Source organism: Thermobia domestica, chromosome 18 (genome assembly GCF_964235325.1).
Source record: "Thermobia domestica chromosome 18, izTheDome1.hap1.1, whole genome shotgun sequence".
NCBI lineage: Eukaryota > Metazoa > Arthropoda > Insecta > Zygentoma > Lepismatidae > Thermobia > Thermobia domestica.
Genome location: NC_137471.1, coordinates 84,770,549 through 84,796,830, shown reverse-complemented (window position 1 = coordinate 84,796,830; position 26,282 = coordinate 84,770,549). Strand labels below are relative to the sequence as shown.

Below are 26,282 nucleotides of genomic sequence, written 5' to 3'. Positions count from 1 at the left end.
TATACGATATGTACAGGAATCGCACACGATGTGCTCATCTCATCCGATCTTGACCAAATCCGCATGGACATAGACCGTAACTTGCTTAGTATGGATGTGAACTATTTTCCTGAGCAAATCTTCGGTTTCCAAGTAAAATAATAATAATAATAATAATAATAATAATAATAATAATAATAATAATAATAATAATAATAATAATAATAATCCTTTCTTTCACAGGTGAATATTACATTAAAAACGACTACAGTTAGAAGCTTGAGGTTCTGTACTGTTAAGTGTTAAAGGTCTAAAGTTAACTCGCGCCAAATAACAATAATCTATCCTTATTAGTTCTTGAACTATGGCAAAACAACACGGACTTTTGGTAAACATCGTACATGGAACAAACCTGTTAACGATTAACCTGTTAGAAGTTAAGTAAACACAAGCGTGTACTTCCATTAAAGATTTATTAAAAATCAAAGCAGGATGACGATTTTTTTTTTTTACAGCTTAATATTTAAGTTATACACTTAAGAAAATTTCTGTAAAGCTTAATAAAGATCTTATTCCTTCTCCTCCGATTTGTAATAATTAGCTAAGTGTATTGCTTGAGTCAAAATTGTAATAAAATTTAATATGATAAACGTGTATGTAGGTTTGAGAACCTTATATTGAAACAGATGGTAGAAAAAGAAAAGAAAGAAAGAAAGAAAGGGATAAGCTGTTTTTAATTAAAAGTAAACTTCGGTACTAATGAGAGTCCAGCGTGAATATCAAATATATACACAAAATATACATATTTTGATATTGGTGTATGATATTACTTAATTTACAAACATCACTTTGTGGAATACAACATTAAGACAACTCATACGTATTCATTTTGGTGAAGAAAGAATAATATATATGTGCTACAGGTGTCTTCTTTAGATAAACTATATATTACCTATGTTGACAGTGGTCAAGGCGTCTATATTACCATATTCATTAATATGGCTTTAACAGTGTTTTTTTGAAGACTCCTAAATTACTTAACATTTATTTGGGTCTACGAAGAGGGGAGAGATAACATGCTAAATAGACTGAGAAACAAGTAATTTAACAAAATGGCCATTAGGGCAATAGAAAGTTACTTTAAATATCTTCACATTTAGCACATGTTGCTCTTTCATATTTAAATGAAGATAGTTATGCGCTAATGATATAATATCGTGAGTGTTTTCTTAACGCATCTTTTCTTTTGATTGACTTGTTTAATATTTAATATCTGCAGATAAGAGATCAAGAAAGTTGAAAGGAGCCGCAACTATAAGATGAAAAAAAAAAGAAGTTATTCAAAGTTTTTATTTTCTCTTTAAGAATAGCGGCACTGTTGCTTATAGAGTTGGCCACAAGACATTAAGAAACATTTTTTTTTATGGTTAGATGAAACATCAAATAGAAATATACAATACTTCCCGATAGGAGACAATAGAAAACAATATACTTTCTGAGACAAAACATCATTTTCACCAACCTTTTGAGACAAGATAGCTAGAGAGACACGTAAGTATAGAAAAATAAGAGGAAACCAATATACTTTCCAAGACAGAACATCTTTTTCACCAATTTTTTGAGACAAGATAGCTAGAGAGACACGTAAGTATAGAAAAATAAGAGGAAACCAATATACTTTCCAAGGCAGAATATCTTTTTCATCAATTTTTTTGAGACAAGATAGCTAGAGAGACACGTAAGTATAGAAAAATAAGAGGAAACCAATATACTTTTCAAGACAGAACATCTTTTTCACCAATTTTTTGAGACAAGATAGCTAGAGAGAGAGACACGTAAGTATAGAAAAATAAGAGGAAACCAATATACTTTCCAAGACAGAACATCTTTTTCACCAATTTTTTGAGACAAGATAGCTAGAGAGAGAGACACGTAAGTATAGAAAAATAAGAGGAAACCAATATACTTTCCAAGGCAGAATATCTTTTTCATCAATTTTTTTTGAGACAAGATAGCTAGAGAGACACGTAAGTATAGAAAAATAAGAGGAAACCAATATACTTTTCAAGACAGAACATCTTTTTCATCAATTTTTTTTGAGACAAGATAGCTAGAGAGATACGTAAGTATAGAAAAATAAGAGGAAACCAATATTCTTTCCAAGACAGAACATCTTTTTCACCAATTTTTTGAGACTAGATAGCTAGAGAGACACGTAAGTATAGAAAAATAAGAGGAAAGCAATATGATTTCCAAGGCAGAACATCTTTTTCATCAATTTTTTGAGATAAGATAGCTTGAGAGACACGTAAGTATAGAAAAATAAGAGGAAACCAATATACTTTTCAAGACAGAACATCTTTTTCACCAATTTTTTTAGACAAGATAGCTAGAGAGACACGTAAGTATAGAAAAATAAGAGGAAACCAATATACTTTCCAAGACAGAACATCTTTTTCACCAATTTTTTTGAGACAAGATAGCTAGAGAGACACGTAAGTATAGAAAAATAAGAGGAAAGCAATATGATTTCCAAGGCAGAACATCTTTTTCACCAATTTTTTGAGACAAAATAGCTAGAGAGACACGTAAGTATAGAAAAATAAGAGGAAAGCAATATGCTTTCCAAGGCAGAACATCTTTTTCACCAATTTTTTTGAGACAAGATAGCTAGAGAGATACGTAAGTATAGAAAAATAAGAGGAAAGCAATATGCTTTCCAAGGCAGAACATCTTTTTCATCAATTTTTTGAGATAAGATAGCTTGAGAGACACGTAAGTATAGAAAAATAAGAGGAATCCAATATACTTTTCAAGACAGAACATCTTTTTCACCAATTTTTTAAGACAAGATAGCTTGAGAGACACGTAAGTATAGAAAAATAAGAGGAAACCAATATACTTTCCAAGACAGAACATCTTTTTCACCAATTTTTTTGAGACAAGATAGCTAGAGAGACACGTAAGTATAGAAAAATAAGAGGAAACCAATATACTTTCCAAGACAGAACATCTTTTTCACCAATTTTTTTAGACAAGATAGCTTGAGAGACACGTAAGTATAGAAAAATAAGAGGAAACCAATATACTTTCCAAGAGAGAACATCTTTTTCACCAATTTTTTTGAGACAAGATAGCTAGAGAGACACGTAAGTATAGAAAAATAAGAGGAAACCAATATACTTTCCAAGACAGAACATCTTTTTCACCAATTTTTTTGAGACAAGATACCTAGAGAGACACGTAAGTATAGAAAAATAAGAGGAAACCAATATACTTTCCAAGACAGAACATCTTTTTCACCAACTTTTTGAGACAAGATAGCTAGAGAGATACGTAAGTATAGAAAAATAAGAGGAAACCAATATTCTTTCCAAGACAGAACATCTTTTTCACCAATTTTTTTGAGACAAGATAGCTAGAGAGACACGTAAGTATAGAAAAATAAGAGGAAAGCAATATGATTTCCAAGGCAGAACATCTTTTTCACCAATTTTTTGAGACAAGATAGTATAAGAGGCACACATATAGCTATTTTCTATTTAAAATTTTTATGTTAATTTCACCCGAAATTTTTGCATAATATTAGAATAATTTACATATCTATAGGTTAATTAAGAATATATATATGTAATGTTAGGTTAATTAGTATATAAAATAGGTGAATTAAACATTTTATTTGGAATACAAAAATATATGTAGGAAAGAAAACTTAACTTGGAAAAGCTCCACTGAGTTTAAAAAAAAAAGAAAGAAAGAAAGAAAAAAAAAATGTTCCGTAGCAGTTAAAAGCTGTGTACGTGCACCCAGGGTTGCTATCTAAAGTTGAAGAAGAATTGTGGTATGAGAGAAATTTTATCTAGGTCATATATTTAAATCATACTTCTAACTTAGTTAGGTAGAAGTGAGCAGAGTTGCTAATGTTGGTGCAGATAGTGCCCTGGCGACATGGATCCTATCCCATTACCTTTGTGAATTTTTGCTCAGATATTTTAGCAAGTGGGTTTGAATTCTTGGGAACAATAAGGTGTTACTTTTTCTTAAAGTGACCATTTTTGACACTAGAAACTTCGATAGCTTGGGTTGGATCCCGCCAGAAAAAAAGCCTATATTTTTTTTTCTTCAATGCGCGGTGTAGACAAGGAAGAGCCTCTGCTCTTCCTGCGAGTGGGCTTTCCCCCCATTGAAAATCATGAATGCAGTCATATCCTAGCACTATTACATATTTAGAATGGTAGAAATGTAAGATAAGATGTAATTTTGGTCAGAAAAGATTTTTCGTTGTTACCTTAACTTTAAAACAAAAGCTTATTACTTTACTGTGCTTGGTGTTGACATTGCTGTAATTGAGACGACAGCGATACGCAGTACCGTGAATGTCATAGCAGCCGATATGTGTATATTTACTGATTATTAATTCTAAATTGAATGTCACTGCTGGAATCCTATGTAAATATAATCAGAGGAATATTAGGTACAATGTAATATAGAATATATTGTTGATTCATGATAATTAATGTAAAAAAAAAGCGAAAAACCAAGAACAAATGTGTATGTGGAGGTTGCGAGAGATCACCGCTAGAGTACTCTGGCAAGGTAAACAAAAGCACATGGACTGGTCCGGCAAGGAAGGTTGTTTACAAAGAAAATGGATAGTGACGCCGGGGAAAACAATACAAAAACAAGTATTTAACATTTGAGTAACAAAGTGTATGATACACCGTTTTAAAGCTTAGTATTTCCTCTATTCGGTGGTCAAACTCAATATAGATGACAAGCAATAATAATCTAAAAATGAATGAAAGATTACATGAAAGTGTACTACCCAGACATTTTGGCGACAAAACCATTAGGGTCCGCGAAAAGGGACTATACATTGAATTTTGGGTAGGTCAGGAGCGAGCCTTTGAAAATCGTGTTGTTTCCTCTGAAAGAAAACTGTTTGACAGGGAAGGAGCAAGTTAGTTGGTGCTAAGACGCGATATACAGAGGTCATCCTCTGTAATAGTTAGTGCAAGACTCATCGTGACAATGATCTGTTTTGTGAGATAGGCACATTTTAATAAAATTGCGACGTTACTCGAGATTGAGTTTTTTTTCTTTCTTTCGTCTCGATCCGAAATATCAACTCTAGTAAGTCTTTCTCAGAACTTAACGTCATCTCAGAACTTAACTGTGCTTTACGGGAAACACATGTTGCGAGACGAGATGTTAAAAAAAAGGAGAGTTAGAATATTTTTTTATAGATGCAGAGACTGAATTTTAAATCTGCAGCTAGGACAATGAATACTAGCATATAACTCTCGTATGTAGTTTGCCGTGTGATATATATATAAAATTCGAAAGATAAAATTTAAAGTGCGTCATATGTGGCCAGTGTAGTGAGAACTTTGAAACTGGACCGCAGAATCAGTACATTTCCAGAGACTTTTGAGGCAATACAGATGATAATTATCCAGTAACACTGCATAAACCAGATGTCTTCAAATGGATCCAGAGATACTAAGAGAGAGACACCAGTGCAGCGGAGAAACAACCAGAACAGCCTCCAGTAGCAGCAATTGATATCATCTAGGAGGTTCCAGGATGCTGAGCGAACTTCAGTGAGAAGAGAGAGGACAGAAGGAAGAAGACAATGAAGAACACGTCAATACAATACGTGCACGAACTATGAACAGAAATATATAATGGCCAAATTTTCATAAAAAAATAATAATCATTAATTTTTTTTTATCGACCGGTCACTTCAATTAATTTAATATTCGTGTGAATATAAAATATTTTTTTATATGTGTGTGTGAATATCAGTGTTTAAAATCTGTATGATTTCTGTGGAGGAGTGGAGTGTTTACTTTATCACCATTAAAATTTCAACATAATAACACGGAAGTCTTTCTTGTTCGGATTCCAGACATCAAATAAGGTATGTGCATAATTTCGCATATGTTTTTCTTTTACAGCATGGCAAGAACATGTACAGAGAAGGGTGTATGGTTGTAGCCTGACCATTTCAATGGAGCATCTGAGTTGAAGTAAAGCCACTGATTACCTGAGTTAAAGAGTATTTTGTATATTTACAAATCACTTAATTTTTTTTTTAAAAAAAGCTCTACCGAATATTTCATTTATATCTCTAAAATTTTAAGTAATCACAAGTAATTAATATAATTCATTTACATAACTTCTGTTAATTACTTAATTTAAAAACTTCTTGGGACTGTCCAATCAGGGCACTCCACCATTGTGGTGCAAATATTTAAGTATTTTAGTTTCAAATTCTGGCTATGCCCAACACGTTCACTTTAGCCCACCACAATATCTGGCGCCCAGCGTGGGGCGAGATCACTTCAGTGTCACGGGTTGTAATATTTAAAAAAAAAAAAAGTGGATGCTGTCAATGAAATGTTCATGGCTATACACCAGCAATGAAGTAATAAGCTTTGTGTCCGGCAACATTTTATTTACGAATTTTGTTTCTTTGTTTCCTTGTTTATTTCGAAAAAAAACAGCCAAAATTACATATTTTATTTGTAAGAATTTAGAGTTATTTTGATTAGAGTTTTTTCATGTGTGCCTGTCGGAAAATTTAAGAGGGGGGATAACATTTATTTTGCGTGTTATTTTTATAAGATACAGAAATTAGCATATCTTAGAAAGTAGAGAGTTAGAGTATTTCTATTAAGTTGATGGTGGTCACTAGACTACAGAAAAAGAAAATGGAAGAAGACCTGGTTAACTTTCCCCAGAATCAGCTGGGTGAGTTAGAGTTAGAGGAGAGAATGGCGAATATAGAAAGTCAGGGAGAAGTTAGTAACGGAAACGGAAATCAGGGAAGTCAGGAAAAAGAAAAGGAATCGATCCCTGGACCATCCAGTGTTGTGAACATGGAGACAATGGATCCATCTATGAATCCACTGTTTGTAATATTACAACAGCTGGTAAAGAGCACTGTGAAAGAACTCGTTGACAAACAGGAAAGGTCAGTAAAGGAACTAGTTGATAAGCAGGAAAAAATCGCACAACAGCAGGAAAAGTCAGTACAAGAATTAGTGAAAAGGCAGGAAGTAAATAGCAGTAGATTAATGAACAGTATAGCTGAACTGAGTACTCGGCTGGATGCAACAGCTGAATCGTTCAATGAGCGATTAGCTGGAGCATGCAACGAGTTACGAGGTTCAATAAGAGCGAATGATGAGAGGGTACAGCAGCTCGAGGCGAGTAACAATAGAAAATTAGATGAGATACAGTTAACTTTAGGACAAGACATTGTGAGAGTAGACAACCAGGTAGAAAGCGTCAGGACTTGTGTAGAACAGGTGACAAGTAGGTTGGAAAGCGTTGAGGGTTCAATTGCTCAAGCGGAGAATAATATGCAGCGTGTAGAAATACAGTGGAGAGAAGAAATGGGTCGATTACGCGAAGAAATTGGTCACGAAAACCAGCTCGAAGAGGTGCGGAGCGAATATCGGGATGGTATGCAAGAGATACAACAGAACATTACTTCTGTTTGCACCAAATTAGAAAAAGAACTTGCTTCTTTAAAGAAATCGGTTCGAGAAATTGATGACAGAGGTGAAAGAATAAACAATAACCAACCCGGTACCTCTCGAGACGCTCCTTGTTTTGTCTTTCGAGACGAGACAGAATCCCGCGTATCGTCAAACGCTCAGCCGCCTGTCTCTACGTGCCAGCTAGCATCAGCTGTGGGACTGATGCATCGTGATCTGTCTCTTCCTTTATTCTCTGGTTTGGAAAGTGAGGTGCAGTCTCATAATTTTCTTGTCGAGCTCGATAATTATTTTGATCTCACGGGAGTACCGGAAGATCGGAAGCTACAGTTTGTCTCGAAATGCTTTAGAAATACATCATTGCAATGGGCTCAAGTAACTCTAATTAAGTGCAAGACGTATCACGATTTTATCATGCATTTCAAACGGACCTATCTGAGCGAAGAGAAGTTGGCGAACTTACGTGCGACCATTCTAACGGCTCGGTTTGATAGCCGCTCAAATAGGCTTCCCACGGAGTACCTTTTAGACTTGCTGCATAAAAATAGTATTTTATCGCCGCCATTAGAACCGCAAGTACTTTTAAAGATTCTGCCAAGACAACTGCCATCTTGGATTTACAGGTCTCTGATATCATCCAAACCAAAAACAATTGAAGAATTGGTTGGTCTGGTGGCAGAATTGCAAGTGACGTATCAAAATAATAGCGGAAACAATAACATTAGAAGGGGGATTAATATGATGTCATTAGAAGAAAGCGATAATGAAAGGTCTAACGGTACATCGTATAGACATCGCCCATATTCCCCACGAAAGAATCGCAATAATCAGAATCGTGGTGGAAACACACAGAGAGGTAGAGGGAACACGAGTAGGCAATTTGGCAACCATGGAACGACATGGCCACCAAGGGATAGAAATGGTGAGAATAATAACAATGAAAGGTCTCAGGGTCGTTCAAACAACCGAGGTTCCTTCAGGGGCAGAAATAATCCCAGAGGTCGGAGGAGATCATACTCTGGTGAAGAGCAGGTTAATAATCTGGAATTCAGTAGAGGTAACGGTTCTTTTAATGAAAGTGAAAACCAAAGATCTAGGTCACAGAGCCCCCGGAATATGAGACAAACAGTTTCTAGACAGTGAGAAATGTACGCACGCTGTCTAGGAGCTACAGATAACTGTTCTCTATCTGATAGTGCTAAATTTTTACCTAGTAGTGTGCGTAATGAGGATAGTTCTTATCATGCTAAACATAGTAAGGGAGAATGCGAAACTCTTGTCAAACAGTTAGAAATTATGGGATTAGAAAATAATAGCCGAGATTGCATACAATGTGACAAAATTATTAATAAACAATATTTTTCGGATGATAAAGGTGCCAAAGGTAAAGATAAAGAATTATGCTTGCTTTTGAGAAGTGGAAAAGAGATTAAATTAAATAAAGGTCTTTTTGATGAATCAAATGCCATTTTTCGAGATTTATTGGAAACAGATGAAAGGGAGAATGTACCTACCAACAATGTTATAACGTTACCAGAAGTAGAAACTTGTTTATTTGGTAAAAAAGTATGTGGTCTTCTTGACAGCGGATCATCAATTAGTGCAATTAGTAGTGACTTATGGGCACAGGTAAAGAATACCACTCCACCCCCTGCATTCCTAAAAGCAAACAATATAAAGGTTAGTTCGGCTTTTGGAAAATCTGTAGCCAAAATCCTTGGTCAAGTGATGTTAGTAATGACATTCAGTAATCAAGAATTCTATACTGTGGGATTAATTGTACAAGGATTAAATCGTCCCTTGATTATTGGGTCACAGTTCTTTGCTGAGAGCAAGGCTGTGCTAGATTATAATGTGGGAGTTTTGAGACTAAATTCACCAACTGAGGTTCAGGTTAGTTTTCGAGATGTAGAAATCGAAGAAAGTGAGTTAGTGGTCAGGAGTTTGACTTTAGAGTTTGAAGATGAAGAGAGATTTTTATATTCTTTTCCCATAGGCGAAATGGGCGAAATAGGCGAAATGGGCGAAATGGGTATAGAATCCATCTATGCTTTTCAGATGGATGATGTAAGAAATAGAGAAGGGCATAGTAAGGAGATGACTTCTCTCAGAACCCATCTGGATGATGGAAAATATCCGACAGCTACTGAACTTGCCAATGTAGTGTACAGCCCGCATGAATGGAATAAAGTACAAACTAAAGTCACACCAGCTGAGATTTCTAGCCTCGTAGAAGGGTACACTGACCTCAGTGTGGTCGAAAAGCAAAAATTAAAAGAAGTGTTAATGAAGCATAGAGAAGTGTTCGATTTAAAACCAGGGTGTATAAAGGGATATGAACACAGTATAGAATTGCGTGAAGAAGGGAAATTCAAAGCTAAAATGTATCCATATGCATTGAAGTTTAGGAATCAGGTGACTAATATCATTAATCGGTGGGAAGCATGGAAAATAGTTAGAAAATCTGAGACTTGCTACACCAGTCCGCTTGTTGTAGTTCCAAAAAAGGACGGAACTGTTCGTATTTGTTTGGATGCGAGACGTTTGGCAGAGGTCACTGTTAGTCAAAGGGATCAGCCAGTCCCAGCACTTAGTACACTAAGAGACCTATGTGATAAGCGTTGGAAAACTTCAATTGACTGTGTAGAGTCATTTCTGCAAATTCGAGTAAAATCTGACAGTCAAAAATACTTAGGATTTTTACATAATGGAATTTCTTACGTATTCCAAAAGTTACCTTTCGGCACAAAAGTTACCTTTCTCTCTTTCATCATGTGTGAGAGCGATTGATTCAATCCTCTCAGAGTGCAGAGAGTTTTGCGGTAATTATGTTGATGACGTCATCCTTGGAAGTTCGTCTTTTGACGAACATATACGTCATATAGACATTGCGTTAGGCAAAATTAAAGCAGCAGGCATGACTTTACGTCTGAAGAAATGTGAATTTGCGAGACGAGAAATTAGCGTCTTGGGATATAACTTGTCCCCAGATGGGATAGGAAAGTGCCCTGAGAAACTTGAGAAGATAATGACATTTAGGAGGCCCAGAAATGTGAAAGAATTGCGTAGTTTCATTGGGTACTGTCAGTTTTATCGCATATTTAGTACAAAGTATGCAGAAGTCCTTTTTCCTTTATTTCAACTTTTGAAAAAAGGAGCAAAATTTCAATGGACTGAAATTCATGAGGAGGCATTTCGAAGAATAAGGGAAATCTTTCAGGAAGATGTTGTGTTAAAGAAGCCCCTTCCGGACAAACAATTTATTCTTGAATGCGATGCTTCAGACGTCAGTTGTTCTGCGCACTTATATCAAATAGATGATGATGGCAACATTAGAATTATCGAAATGACATCGCGAATTTTTAACGCTGCTCAACGCAACTATGTGATAACTGAGAAGGAATTTGTTGCGATAATAGATGGTGTAAACAAATTCAAGCACTATTTGATAGGGAACAGGTTCAAGATTAGATCTGACCACTTATCGATAAAATTTATTTTGTTGTGTAGAATAACTAATCAACGAATAGCAAGGTTCGTGTTAGCGTTAAGCATGCTAGACTTCGAATTCGAGTATGTGCCTTCAAAACAGAATTTAAGTGATCATTTTTCGAGATACCCCCCTAACACAGGAAAAGAGTTCGACGTTAATAGAAAACTAGAGATAAAAGAGTCATTGATGACAATTTTGACAGGGATTCCCGGGGAATTGCGCAAGTTGATCACAATCCTTCCTGAAATGCAATCATCTGATGCATTCTGTGGAAAGATAAAGAAGTGTATAGAGAGCGGAGATGTTAGTAAGAAGATAAGAAGTGATAAGCACACTTACGAAATAAGTAACGGAAGATTGTGTAAACGCGATTGTAACGGTCTGCGCATTTGTATTCCCGAAGTGCTGGTAGAACCTTTGCTGCAGTACTACCATGACGAGAGAGGTCACTTATCTGCAAGCAAGCTTTTTCCGCTTCTTTCTGAATATTTCGTTTGGCCTAAGATGAGGAACATCATCAGAAAATATACAACATCATGTGACATATGTCAAAAGGCATCACCGCCTCAGTGTTACCAACCTGGACCACTGAATCCAGTGCTAGTAGAGAGATCAAATCAATTGATTTGTTTAGATTGGTTAGGGCCACTTCCAAGAGGGGTTGGTAATGTAAAATATGTATTAGTCTGCATGGATGCTTTTTCGAAATTGATCGGCCTATATGCATGCAAGACAGCTACGTCATGTTCGGTCATTAGAAAGCTTAGAGAGTTTCTAAAACTATGTCCAAATGTGGATTATGTGTTAACTGATAATGGGACTCAATTTAAATCTCAGAGATGGAAAAACGAGATGAGAGAATTAGGGCTAAAACACATTACTAGTACGCCTTATTATCCCCAGGGAAATATGGCAGAAGTGAGTGTCAAATCCACAGTGCGAATGCTGAGAAAGTACTGTCACGACAGACAGACTCAATGGCCAAAATTTTTAACAAAGGTGGAGAAGTGTTTGAATTCGGCCAAACACTTGTCAACAAACCTTAGTCCATATGAGGTACATTTTGGACAAACAATGTCAAAAGACATCGCACGATTATTTGAAATTCCAGAGATAGAAGATAGAAAGGACATAGAGTATTATGTAGAGATAGCATCCCGAAATCTAAAGAAAAGTGCAGAAAAAAGAAAGAGGGAATTTAATAAACGGCATGCAACAGTGCAATACGAGGTAGGAGAACTTGTTTTAACTAGGGTATTCCCAAAATCTGATGCATTTTCAGGAATTACAAAAAAAATGTTGCTCTTATATTCAGGGCCATTTTCTATCCTGAAGAAGACAGAACACAATGTTTATGTTTTGGGTGACCCTGTTACAAAAGAAGAGAAATGTAGGAGAAACGCCTACCTGATCAAACGATACAAGGCAAGGACACCGCAGGAAGTCTGAGACAGGTAGTGCGGTTAACAATACGAACTTGAGGTACTCTCGAGAAAAAAAAAGAAAAAGAAGAAAAATGTATCCACGTTCAGACTCAGATAGCTCTATTAGTATACATTTAACTATTTAGAGGTTAGATTTGTTTGTAGCAATAATTACTTGTATATATATATGTAGAGATATTAGATTATTTAATATGTAGAGGTCTTGAAATTTTAAATGTACTTAGGAATACATTAAAAATTTCAAAGGGGGATGTTATAAGAGGCACACATATAGCTATTTTCTATTTAAAATTTTTATGTTAATTTCACCCGAAATTTTTGCATAATATTAGAATAATTTACATATCTATAGGTTAATTAAGAATATATATATGTAATGTTAGGTTAATTAGTATATAAAATAGGTGAATTAAACATTTTATTTGGAATACAAAAATATATGTAGAAAAGAAAACTTAACTTGGAAAAGCTCCACTGAGTTTAAAAAAAAAGAAAGAAAGAAAGAAAAAAAATGTTCCGTAGCAGTTAAAAGCTGTGTACGTGCACCCAGGGTTGCTATCTAAAGTTGAAGAAGAATTGTGGTATGAGAGAAATTTTATCTAGGTCATATATTCAAATCATACTTCTAACTTAGTTAGGTAGAAGTGAGCAGAGTTGCTAATGTTGGTGCAGATAGTGCCCTGGCGACATGGATCCTATCCCATTACCTTTGTGAATTTTTGCTCAGATATTTTAGCAAGTGGGTTTGAATTCTTGGGAACAATAAGGTGTTACTTTTTCTTAAAGTGACCATTTTTGACACTAGAAACTTCGATAGCTTGGGTTGGATCCCGCCAGAAAAAAAGCCTATATTTTTTTTTCTTCAAAGCGCGGTGTCGACAAGGAAGAGCCTCTGCTCTTCCTGCGAGTGGGCTTTCCCCCCATTGAAAATCATGAATGCAGTCATATCCTAGCACTATTACATATTTAGAATGGTAGAAATGTAAGATAAGATGTAATTTTGGTCAGAAAAGATTTTTCGTTGTTACCTTAACTTTAAAACAAAAGCTTATTACTTTACTGTGCTTGGTGTTGACATTGCTGTAATTGAGACGACAGCGATACGCAGTACCGTGAATGTCATAGCAGCCGATATGTGTATATTTACTGATTATTAATTCTAAATTGAATGTCACTGCTGGAATCCTATGTAAATATAATCAGAGGAATATTAGGTACAATGTAATATAGAATATATTGTTGATTCATGATAATTAATGTAAAAAAAAAAGCGAAAAACCAAGAACAAATGTGTATGTGGAGGTTGCGAGAGATCACCGCTAGAGTACTCTGGCAAGGTAAACAAAAGCACATGGACTGGTCCGGCAAGGAAGGTTGTTTACAAAGAAAATGGATAGTGACGCCGGGGAAAACAATACAAAAACAAGTATTTAACATTTGAGTAACAAAGTGTATGATACACCGTTTTAAAGCTTAGTATTTCCTCTATTCGGTGGTCAAACTCAATATAGATGACAAGCAATAATAATCTAAAAATGAATGAAAGATTACATGAAAGTGTACTACCCAGACATTTTGGCGACAAAACCATTAGGGTCCGCGAAAAGGGACTATACATTGAATTTTGGGTAGGTCAGGAGCGAGCCTTTGAAAATCGTGTTGTTTCCTCTGAAAGAAAACTGTTTGACAGGGAAGGAGCAAGTTAGTTGGTGCTAAGACGCGATATACAGAGGTCATCCTCTGTAATAGTTAGTGCAAGACTCATCGTGACAATGGTCTGTTTTGTGAGATAGGCACATTTTAATAAAATTGCGACGTTACTCGAGATTGAGTTTTTTTTCTTTCTTTCGTCTCGATCCGAAATATCAACTCTAGTAAGTCTTTCTCAGAACTTAACGTCATCTCAGAACTTAACTGTGCTTTACGGGAAACACATGTTGCGAGACGAGATGTTAAAAAAAAGGAGAGTTAGAATATTTTTTTTTTATAGATGCAGAGACTGAATTTTAAATCTGCAGCTAGGACAATGAATACTAGCATATAACTCTCGTATATAGTTTGCCGTGTGATATATATATAAAATTCGAAAGATAAAATTTAAAGTGCGTCATATGTGGCCAGTGTAGTGAGAACTTTGAAACTGGACCGCAGAATCAGTACATTTCCAGAGACTTTTGAGGCAATACAGATGATAATTATCCAGTAACACTGCATAAACCAGATGTCTTCAAATGGATCCAGAGATACTAAGAGAGAGACACCAGTGCAGCGGAGAAACAACCAGAACAGCCTCCAGTAGCAGCAATTGATATCATCTAGGAGGTTCCAGGATGCTGAGCGAACTTCAGTGAGAAGAGAGAGGACAGAAGGAAGAAGACAATGAAGAACACGTCAATACAATACGTGCACGAACTATGAACAGAAATATATAATGGCCAAATTTTCATAAAAAAATAATAATCATTAATTTTTTTTATCGACCGGTCACTTCAATTAATTTAATATTCGTGTGAATATAAAATATTTTTTTTATATGTGTGTGTGAATATCAGTGTTTAAAATCTGTATGATTTCTGTGGAGGAGTGGAGTGTTTACTTTATCACCATTAAAATTTCAACATAATAACACGGAAGTCTTTCTTGTTCGGATTCCAGACATCAAATAAGGTATGTGCATAATTTCGCATATGTTTTTCTTTTACAGCATGGCAAGAACATGTACAGAGAAGGGTGTATGGTTGTAGCCTGACCATTTCAATGGAGCATCTGAGTTGAAGTAAAGCCACTGATTACCTGAGTTAAAGAGTATTTTGTATATTTACAAATCACTTAATTTTTTTTTTAAAAAAAGCTCTACCGAATATTTCATTTATATCTCTAAAATTTTAAGTAATCACAAGTAATTAATATAATTCATTTACATAACTTCTGTTAACTACTTAATTTAAAAACTTCTTGGGACTGTCCAATCAGGGCACTCCACCATTGTGGTGCAAATATTTAAGTATTTTAGTTTCAAATTCTGGCTATGCCCAACACGTTCACTTTAGCCCACCACAATAGCTAGAGAGACACGTAAGTATAGAAAAATAAGAGGAAAGCAATATGATTTCCAAGGCAGAACATCTTTTTCACCAATTTTTTGAGACAAGATAGCTAGAGAGACACGTAAGTATAGAAAAATAAGAGGAAAGCAATATGCTTTCCAAGGCAGAACATCTTTTTCACCAATTTTTTGAGACAAGATAGCTAGAGAGTTACGTAAGTATAGAAACATAAGAGGAAGTAGACCTATAAAAACCAATATACTTTCCGAGTTAAAACATCATTTTCACCAACTTTTTGAAACAAGATAACTAGAGTGACACGAGAAGAGACGAGATAGAATTTTCATGACTAGATAGAAGACGAGACAGTGTTCTTCCAGTAGAAATAGATATACTTTCCAAGACGAGATAGGAAACACTTCTTTCGAGACGAGACATTTAAATTTATATACGAGACGAGAAGGAAATGAGCTCTGCGACTAGGAAGAGATACTTTTCTTCCGCGACAAGACATCACTTCCTTTAAGTTTTTGATAGCTACGTATGAGATAAGACTTCCTTTTTTTTTACTAGATACAAAATGGAATAGAGCTCTTTCAATTGAAAAAAGGATGCATCTTTTGAGACGAAACATCACTTTCATCTCGCTTTTTGGGACAAGGTTGCGCACAAGATGGGGCAGAGTTTTCGTGACGAGCCAGAGCTCTTCCAAAAGAAACTGATACTTTTCTGAGATAAGACTTTTTCATTTAAAGTAAAAATTTGGCCATATATCAAACAGTAGATTTTATCGAGCTGCACAAAATGATATGGGCAAATGTAAATCCTCATGTGTCGTTTTAGAGGAAATCGATTAAAATGAACTTTGTTTGTAAACCTAAAAGTTGATACTGTACGATAACCTCAAATACACCTATTAATATGAAACTAATACTCAAGAATACTCTCATTAAGTTTTTCATTATAACTAGATGGCAGAGGTTCATGACCTATCAAATGTCCTAGAAAACATAGAAAATGTACTAAAATTATGAAAATGACGAATAAATTTGTAAGTGCAAATTTGAAATAAAAGAATATAACAAATATACCAAATAATAGGCAACATGTCAGCGGTACCACGAAAAATAAGGCAACTTCTCAAGTTGAAACATGTAAATTTCATTTTATATAAAAGTAACTAAATAACACTAACTCACTCACATTACAGTACATCCTATTTCAATCTACCTTCACTTTTATCTCCACTTTTCCAAACCTCAGGCCAAGAGAAGGCATAACGTTCTACGGCCCGCCCATCTCTGGATGGGAATGAAAGACTGTGAAAAAAAAAACACAATTCAAACTATGCATCATGCTTGAACATAAACTCAGCTTCGTCTGGAACATTTTCTCATGACCACATCTTCCGACTTGGACACTACGCTCAAAGAACTGTTAGAACTCTTCAAAGGATTGCAGCTAGGCAAACTACCGGAGAAACTCAAAACTGGACTTATCAAATTCAAGCAAGCCAAGGACACGTTTACTAAAATCACTACAATTGCTGAACTGCTAGTAGATTACTTGATAATGGATGCGACTAAACGTATTCGTCGCCACCTCAAGATTCTCACTTGGAATGCTGATGGCGTCCAAACCCAAACTGATGAATTTCGACATTGCCTTAGTATTGACATTGCTTTACTACAACAAACGTTCCTCAAACCACCAATCTCATGGAATATCCGCAATATTATCGAGTAATTCGTACAGATCGACCTACAGTTAAGGGTGATACAGCCATAGTAATTAAGCGACACCTTCCATATGAAGAAATTCAAGTGCCACAATTAGACTCCTTAGAGGTCACAGCCATCAAACTCCTCACTCCTACTACACCTATTTATATTGTCTCGGCCTATAAACAACCTTCAAAACGACTTGTTATTAATGATCTTCATCAACTGTGCAATTTGGGACAACGTATACTCATTGCAGGCGATTTGAACGCAAAACACCCTGCATGGAACTCCACCGTATACAACTGTGCTGGACAAGATTTGGAAACTAACCTTGATCGATTGGATCAGCGCCCAAAGACCCAACGTATTTTCCCAAACATTGGAGTCATCCAGATGTTTTAGATATGGCATTCTTTGCCAATGTCACACTCACAGAAGCACCTGTTGCTATTTCTGCTCTCAACTCGGATCACATTCCTGTCGTCATGAGTCTTCAACATCAACACCTCCTGCCCACGACTCATTTACCACGGCTTCCTATCATGAACTGAGACGCTTATCGTCAACCGCTTTACGACATGCTGGATACTCAAATTCCGCTTCACAACTCTGAAGACATTGAACAGGCAACTCTCCAACTTACTCTCCTGCTCTCCAAAGTGTATATCGTCAGGCTACTAAAACAACCCATACCAAGCTCCAGGACTCTCCAGATGAAAAACTCACCAATGCACTAGTACATCTCAAGAACTGGGCACGTAAACAATGGCAACATCTTCGAGTTCCAGCCTTCAAGACATTGTATAACTTCATTCAACGGAAACTCAAGAAACGCCTCCGCCGACTTCAATATCAACAATGGGATGCTAAAATTCATTTACTTTAAACATCAAGCAGAGATTTCTGGTGACTAGTCAAATCAATATCCAAACCTGTCGACCGCTCAATACAGCCTCTACACGGACCTCGAGGCTTAGTTTTAGAGGATGAAGATAAAGCGACAGTCTTTGCAGAACAGCTGTCTACACAATTTCAACCTAACGTTGACCCCAGTGACGAAACTACAATCCAAAGAGTCTATCGCTTTTTAGCTCACGCTCATCCAGCGATTCCTCTGCCAGGAAATCTACTTTCTACACCTCGGGAAATTACTGCTGTCATCAAGCGACTTCCTTCTGAGAAAGCTGCTGGACCGGACAATATTACCACGGATGCCTTAAACAATGCACTACGAAAACTTGTAGTGATATTAAGTCGAATTTTTAACGCCATGCTCCTTCATTCGTACTTTCCAAAAACATGGAAACTCGCCACTGTCTGCATGATTCCAAAACCGGGGGAAAATCTCGTTTTTCCACAACGTTATCTTCTAATCAGCTTGCTCAGCCATGTCAGCAAACTCAAACTCCTCGAACGTCTCCTCTATCGTAGACTTCTGAACATTATAGCATGCAGGCGATAAAGATCTGTTGCCAGAATACCAATTTGGTTTCCAACCGACTTTTGGAATGACGGCTCAAATAACCAGAATTGTGGAACTCATCATCCAACAATTTAACAACAAAACACAAGTAGTAGCAGCCTTCTTAGACGTGGAAAAGGCATTTGACCATGTTTGGCATGCCGGCTTAATCTACAAACTGCATAATATGGGTATTCCAACTTATTTTACGGCCTTGATTGCATCGTTTCTTGATGGCAGGAGATCCCAAGTCCGACAAGCTTCCATCTTGTCTAATCAGTATCAAATTCTGGCTGGCGTACCACAGGGCTTCTGTTTATCGCCTCTGCTTTACAATCTATATACAGCAGATCCAGGCCGGTAGCCAGCCCAAAAATTTAGGGGGGGCGGCTGAAGTTAGGAGGAGGGCCGATCCAACAATATTATAGTTCATCACCATATTATAGTTCATTTGCAAGTCTACCGTGAACATTTTTGAGGGGGCCAGCAAAAATTTAGGGGGGCCGGTCCCCCTAGACCCCCCTAGATAAGGGACTGAGCAGATCTACCGACCACTGGTAACACTACAGTCGCCACTTTTGCTGATGATACGGCTTTATTTGTATTCAATCGCAATCTGCGTTTTGCCACCCTTTGGCTTCAACGACACCGACGTTTACTGGAAGTCTGGGCCACACAATGACCCTCAAAATTAAAATTAACCCTCAAAAATCTTGTCATACATTTCACTAAAGCCTATCGTCCACCTCAACTCACCGTATACTATGGACCACACCAGCTTCCACAAACTACTTGTATTATCTACTTAGGAGTGAAACTGGATCGCAAAATTAAGCTTGGATCCCATACTCAACATACCGCTCACAAAGCTCTTCAACGCCTGCATGCTATCACCTGTCTAGTACGATCACCAGCCTTAAATTTCCACACCTAATTGCACCTATACATTCAAATGATTCGCCCAGTGCTTATCTACGCAAACCCCGCATGGAGACATGCAGCGAAGACTCACCTAGCTAAGCTACAAAGAATACAAAACTATGCTATCAGGATCATCACAGGGCATAGTCGCGACACCCGCATTGCCCAGTTACATGAAGACACGAGACTCCTTTCTTTGGCCTCACTAATTGCACGCCACTCTAGAAGATTCTGGCACAAACTGCAAGTCTCAGAACATGATATCCTTCGAAACATTGGATCTCTACAAGCTATACGACAGGTCTACGCACATCCACAGCCTCCTCAGTGATCACTATGAACATCTAGGGCTTCAATCAGCAACGCAACACCACCAAAGATAGCAAAGCCGACCAGACAATAATAATAATAATAATAATAATAATAATAATAATACTCACCGAAGGTGCGACAGTTGCCCTTCGACTCCATCTCTCATGCCTTCAACTCAAATGCTTTCTTCAGCACACATAGGAGGCAGGGGTTTCCACAAAGAACCTGGTACTCCCAACTTCGCAATAATTAGATACAAGAGAGAGAGAGAGAGAGAGAGAGAGAGAGAGAGAGAGAGTTTAATGGTTAAGACAAATACAAGAAATAATTCATCGCTAAATACATTTATTTCTCATACCTTGGCCTACGTTGTAGCACGAAGTTCTGTGTCTTGCTCGTTACTGCAATCATAAGGAAACAATTCTTCCAAGTAAATCGTATAATTATTGCTATTTTTTAAAAAAAGAGTATATAAAAAATTATCGAAAAGTGAAAATTAGGTACACATTCGGGGGAAGGGGACTTCTAGACACGCCAAGATACAGACGGTTGAAAATGTAACAAATTTAAATGTCAGAACTGATTTTAAAAATGTTTCACACACAGAAATGAATTTTGGAAATATTTAGTGAAAATGAAAACTAAAAATTTTTTCCACTTATCTTACATAATGTTATAGTTATAGTACACAATAATTGTCTTGACAACATAGAAAAAAAGATCTGTAGTTCACATTTTCTTGTACATAAATTACCATCTTATTAGAAAATGTGTTTACCTCTGTGCAAAGCCTCGATTACATTAACTAACTAAATCTATGGCCTATGGTATCCGGAGGTTCAATGCCGCGTTCACAAAAGCTCTACATCGACTTTTATCCTTAACCAACCGCATTCAATTTCTACTAGTGCCGTGCCTTGGGGAAGTGGGGGGATGACAGCTCCGGGTGCCGAAGTAAGGGGCGCAATATTCGGAAGAAAATGTATGTGCACACATATATAAAATGGAAGGAGAAAAGTAGTAAAAAGTGCTCAAAATCAAGGAAAAGAAGAGTTTATTTTCGAAAATTTTCTTACGCTTTGCGCCAACCATGGTAGCGTTTCGCGGCTGGTCTGTCGACCTCACTCATATGTACCGGGGCGCTCTAATATACTCTCGCCCCGGGCGCTGATTTTCCACGGCACGAAACTGGTTTCTTCTTTGCATTCCTATTTCTGTGAGATCTACAGTATCTTAATATTGTTTTCTCTTCTGTGCCTAGATCTTCCTAATAGTCATTTTCAGATTGGATTTCTTTAACTTTGAAGTTAAACTTTGAAAGCATTTCTATTTTATTCATTCTGGCTACATGATCTACCCACCTGAGCCTTCTAGATTTCATGACTCTAAGAATGCTCAGCAAATGGTATAAACTATGTAGTTCTTCGTTATGAAGCATCCGCCATTCTAACTCCCGTTCCTCTTAGGTCCAAATATTCGTCTCAGGATCTTGTTCTCGATCATATTGCCAAAATTATATGAACGATAAAAAATATTTTTTAAAAAAGTAAAGAAACATGTCAAAAATTACGAAAAAATACCGAAACTTAGGGGAAATTACAAAAATATGACCTTGAATCAGTAAAAATAAGTTAAAAACTGAAAACTGGTACAATGTGCACGAAAAAAATATACTTTAAAATCACCATTTTTTTGTTTCAGAACGAAGTACAATATGTGTATTTGAAGGACATTGTGTCCGCGATACCAGAAAAGAAGATGGCATTTCATTAACTTCCGTCCCCTAATTATCACACTAGCCTTATATAGTATGATTAATGAGATAAAGTCCAAAATTATGATGAAGTTTTAACATTTATTGTTTTAAATTATAAAATACTGTCCAAAGATAAGACACATAAATGGGTCGGTAGGTCTCAACGAGCTGGAAAAGAGAGAAGAAGAGATGCATGAGGGTAAATTCGCATCTATAGATTTACAGAAAATCGAGAAAAAGGAAGTTTCATGATGCTTAAAAGTTTCATTATGGTTGATCGTTGCTAATTACCTATAATTGGTAATTTTTATACCGCTGGAACAGACTGTTTATTTGTTTATGCCTACGAGGAGTGATAAAATAAAGGTTAGAAAGCCTATTATCGCTTATGTGTGAGACATAGCTAGAAGATTAACACACCTGATGATAAGGGCACTCAAGAATAGCTCTCGATGAAATCACAGTTCTTGTTCAACCCCTTATCACAACGGCAGATAAAGTTTTCTATACTATTTGCATAGAAATCCGGGCCAAGTTCTCGTAGCCATCGTGAGGCAACGGTTTAGACATAATTACATGCCAGATAATGGTGGCCAGCCATTCTTTTCTTTAGAGAGCTCCTCCGTGGCTAAGCGGTTAGCGTACGCGCCTTTGGCGTGGGAGGCCCGGGTTCGATTCCCGGCGGGAGCTCATGTGGTTTGGATTCCACGTTAATCAGTAGGTCCACGTCTCATATAGCCTCGCTGCTGAACCGGACATTAAACTCAAAATCAAGTCTTTTGTTTAGAACAGGAAAAATCTGAAATCGACTGGGGTTAGGTCAGGGCTGTAGAATGGGTGCTCTAGTCTTTCCAAGCGTAACGTCATTGGTTGAACTGGGTCTGCCACTGTGTTCAGGGTTGTTATTAACAATATTAATCACAACTCTAGTCTAGGTCCATTATTGTTCCTTTTATTCATTAACGATCTCCCTGATCATATAAAATTGCTTTTTGCTGATGACCTCAAAATATACGGGAGGATAAGGACCATCCATGACTGTCTCGATTTACAACGTGACATGGAAAATATTGCTAATTGGTGTTGTCTTAACAAACTTAATGTAAACGTAAACAAATGTAACATTTTATCGTTTACCAGAAACAAAAGTCAAATAGAGTTTGATTACTCAATGAATCAATGAATCTTACTAAATAGATTAAATTCAGTCAAAGATCTTGGAGTTATATTTGATACGAAAGTGACATTTAATAACCATATAGAGAACATAGTTAACGAATCTCTCAAGATGTTAGGGTTCATAATTAGAACTGGAAAGGAATTTAACAATAATACTACACTAACAAAAATGTATTATGCCTATGTCCGATCAAAACTGGAGTATGCTGCTGTGATTTGGAACCCATCACAACAGCAATACAGACACCAACTGGAAAAGGTCCAATCTAAATTTATCAAATACTTGACGCACAAGACAACTGGAATCTATCCATATTATGAAAATTATCTAACATTAATAGACAACTTCTGTATCCCTACACTTGAACAAAGGCGAAATGTGACAGATTTGATTTTTCTCCATAAAATAGTACAAAACGAATTTAATTGTACGGATCTCATATCAACATTAAATTTCCATGTCCCGACACTTAAAACTTGTGCTAATAACTCTGGTCTGTTTTATTGCAAAAAAGCAAGGACCAACGTATTATTGAAATCACCAATTTGGAGAATGTGTTCTACTTATAACAAAATATGCATCAAATACAAAGAAATTGACATCTGCAATATGAACTCTATGTTTAAGAAAACTGTTGTAAATGTATTATGTAATACACGAACACTATAATTGGGCTTATGCCTGTTGTGTTGATGGCAAATAAATAAATATTGATTCGTCTTTCTTTAAAGGCACTACACCATTTCCCTACGTGTTGCTTTGAAATTTAGACCTCCCCATACACCTCTAAATCTACCTATGAATGTCAACAGGTGTAAGGATTTTGGCCCACACTTCTACTATTGACCAATTTTCCAGACGAGTCATCAATTTTAATGTCTGCTTCTTGAGTACACATGAGCAGAATCCAAAATCTTTCAAACCTGCACCAAGACAGACATGTTATTAATCTATAAATAAATTTTCATTAACTTACTGTGAATATCATAAAAGCTTTCTTTATGCTTTGTAATCTTGTTTTTAGATCATGTACAGAAATAAACGTTAAGTAGAATAAAGTATCTATTGTCTATGCTTTTCTAATGATGACATACATAGTCCTAATAGAGAGATGCACATACGGAGTGTTAATAAAAGAAAACTGACCAACGGCAATGTAACATTGACGTCATCGCCAATATACGAGGGTATTGTGTATTCCATCTATAGATGTGCAGTTCGGCAAATTGTTTGAACTTCCCCTGCTGGATTTTACAGCAGTATCTCTTCCTCCTCCTATCCCTCTTTTGACCGCATTTGCGGGGTTGCAATGTCGCAGCACCCACTGTGTCTCGTGTCTCTTACTCTCACTCCCAATACTATCACTAATGTGAAACAGATGTCAGGCTTTCACATTTCGCTATAATCGAGCATAATATATATGTGTAAGAAAACTATATATGTTGAACAGCAATCTTCTAATCATTGACTGAAAGGACAGCGTTTGGAACTGTGGCAACTAAGTACCCCACGTGGACTTGACGAGCAGTGTCAAATGCTAGAAATGAGGGTTCTGGTTGGCCCTTTAGTTATCGGGGGTGTTTTCCTCAAGTTCTCGCGGACAATGACTTATTTATGGCACTAGCCCCCACACATAGAAGGCGGCATCCTATATATACAAACTGCACACGTATAGAATAAGTCAAAACATTATCATCAATGCAGCTATAACTTTTCTTACATTGTTCATGCTGACCTCTGTCCTAGATTATTTTATTATGTTGTTGTGGTCATGATATGAAAGTTTGATTCTAATTCCTCCATTTGTCTTACTTTTGTTGCAGATAGATCATGGCCGCTCCATTAGAAGTTTGCATCAAAGAGGAACAACGAGTAGTGATCCGGTTTTTGTGGTCTGAAGGTGTATCATGGGCCGCAATCCATCAAATACTTTCAGCACTTAGGGGAAATATTGATTCATCACTGAAGACGACACGATCCTGAAAATCTTCATTGTTATACAGCAACATTTCATTTGCAAAAGTTGGAACGTAAACCATAGTCCATAAGTTTTTACAGCCCTTTCCCATTTGGCGGCGAACTGCCGCGCGCGGCGGCGGCGAATTGCCGCGCAGGGTAGAAAGACATTGCAAGCAATGAAGCTTTTCATATATGCGCGGCGGTCGCCGCAAATTTTCGCGGTGAGGAAAAACAGCCGCCTCTCCCTGCTAGAAAGTGGCGCGGCAGATTGCCGCGTATAGCAAAGCGAGACATTGTAAGCAATGGATCTCTTTACATATAGGCGGCTATTTGCCGCTTGGGTGTTGGAGGAGGGAGCAAGTGTTGCCAGGAAAGAGTAGAGAGTGGTTGCGATAATTTGTATGTGTGTGTGTTTTACGTATATATATGTGTGTGTTTGTGTATTTATATATGTTTTTATGTTCTAGCCTAGGACACCTCGAGTGCTTTTAACCAAACTTGTTACATACAATATGTGGGAAAAGATGACATGTAAAAATAATCGAAAACGACCGATACTACCGAAGTGTCGAATCCAAAGATCGTTGATTAAAAAAAAAAGAGTCCAAATCAATACAAATTATTCTTTTCTATGGAATAGAAGATTGGGATAAATGTGCGGGCAACGCTGGGCAAACGAGCTTCTAATTTTATAAATTTCTGGTACCCCAAAATTGAAATATGTACTATCAAATATTTCAACAATATTACATATTTTACAGTCTTTTGATATATATATATATATATATATATATATATATATATATATATATATATATATTAGTAATAATACAGTAATGTACCTTAGCAAAGCAAGAGAGAATTCATTATGTGACATTTGATAAATGTACCGTGTTTTATATATTTTATAGCTATCTTAACACTTCTATGGTTGTAATTTCTTGAATAGTCCTTTGAATTCAGGGACTAGAGCAGTGCTTTAAAGAGACTTGAGTAAATAGTCAGAACGCTTAAAACAAACGAATAAACCTGAAATACTATAATAATAATAATATAATACCAACAGACCAGCCTTGGGTTCAGAAGTTGAGTGTTGACTGGATTCTGGGATAGATCTCAACCGCCGACTATCCCGAAAGGACTTTATCCTGGTTTTCCCAGTCACAACAGGTAAATATCGGGATGGTATTTGAAATATCCAGAACCATGCCGCTATTTTGCTCAAGTCTATCAATTGTAGAAACAGTATAGAAAAATCTCTTTCAAGGTACCACTTCTCTAAAAAAAATGAACCCATATGTTTCTCTTACTGTTTATTTATTTATTTATTTATTTATTTATTTCTCTCTGTCTTAACAAGGCGAGTAGAAGACACTTTTTGCGTCTGGCCATTGTTACCACCATAACACGATAAGAGTTAGAACGTTTTGTTTCTTCAGTTGCACAGCAACCTTGCTCGCATATTTTTCATTCGCGGCAAAAAGCCACGTTAATAT

General features: G+C 36.5%; 1 long non-coding RNA gene across 2 annotated transcripts in view; it reads left to right on the top strand.

Annotated features, from left to right (window-relative positions):
- LOC145674946 (uncharacterized) overlaps positions 1–25,489 on the top strand; it is a 181,326-nt gene extending 155,837 nt beyond the window's left edge. Inside the window, exon 3 of one of the 2 annotated variants that reach the window (XR_014129085.1) lies at positions 24,651–25,489. This is a non-coding gene — a long non-coding RNA (uncharacterized LOC145674946). Of the gene's footprint in view, positions 1–222; positions 359–24,650 lie in introns of those variants that run through there. The other variant, XR_014129084.1, reaches the window with a different exon arrangement.
- The last annotated feature ends 793 nt before the right edge of the window (positions 25,490–26,282 follow it).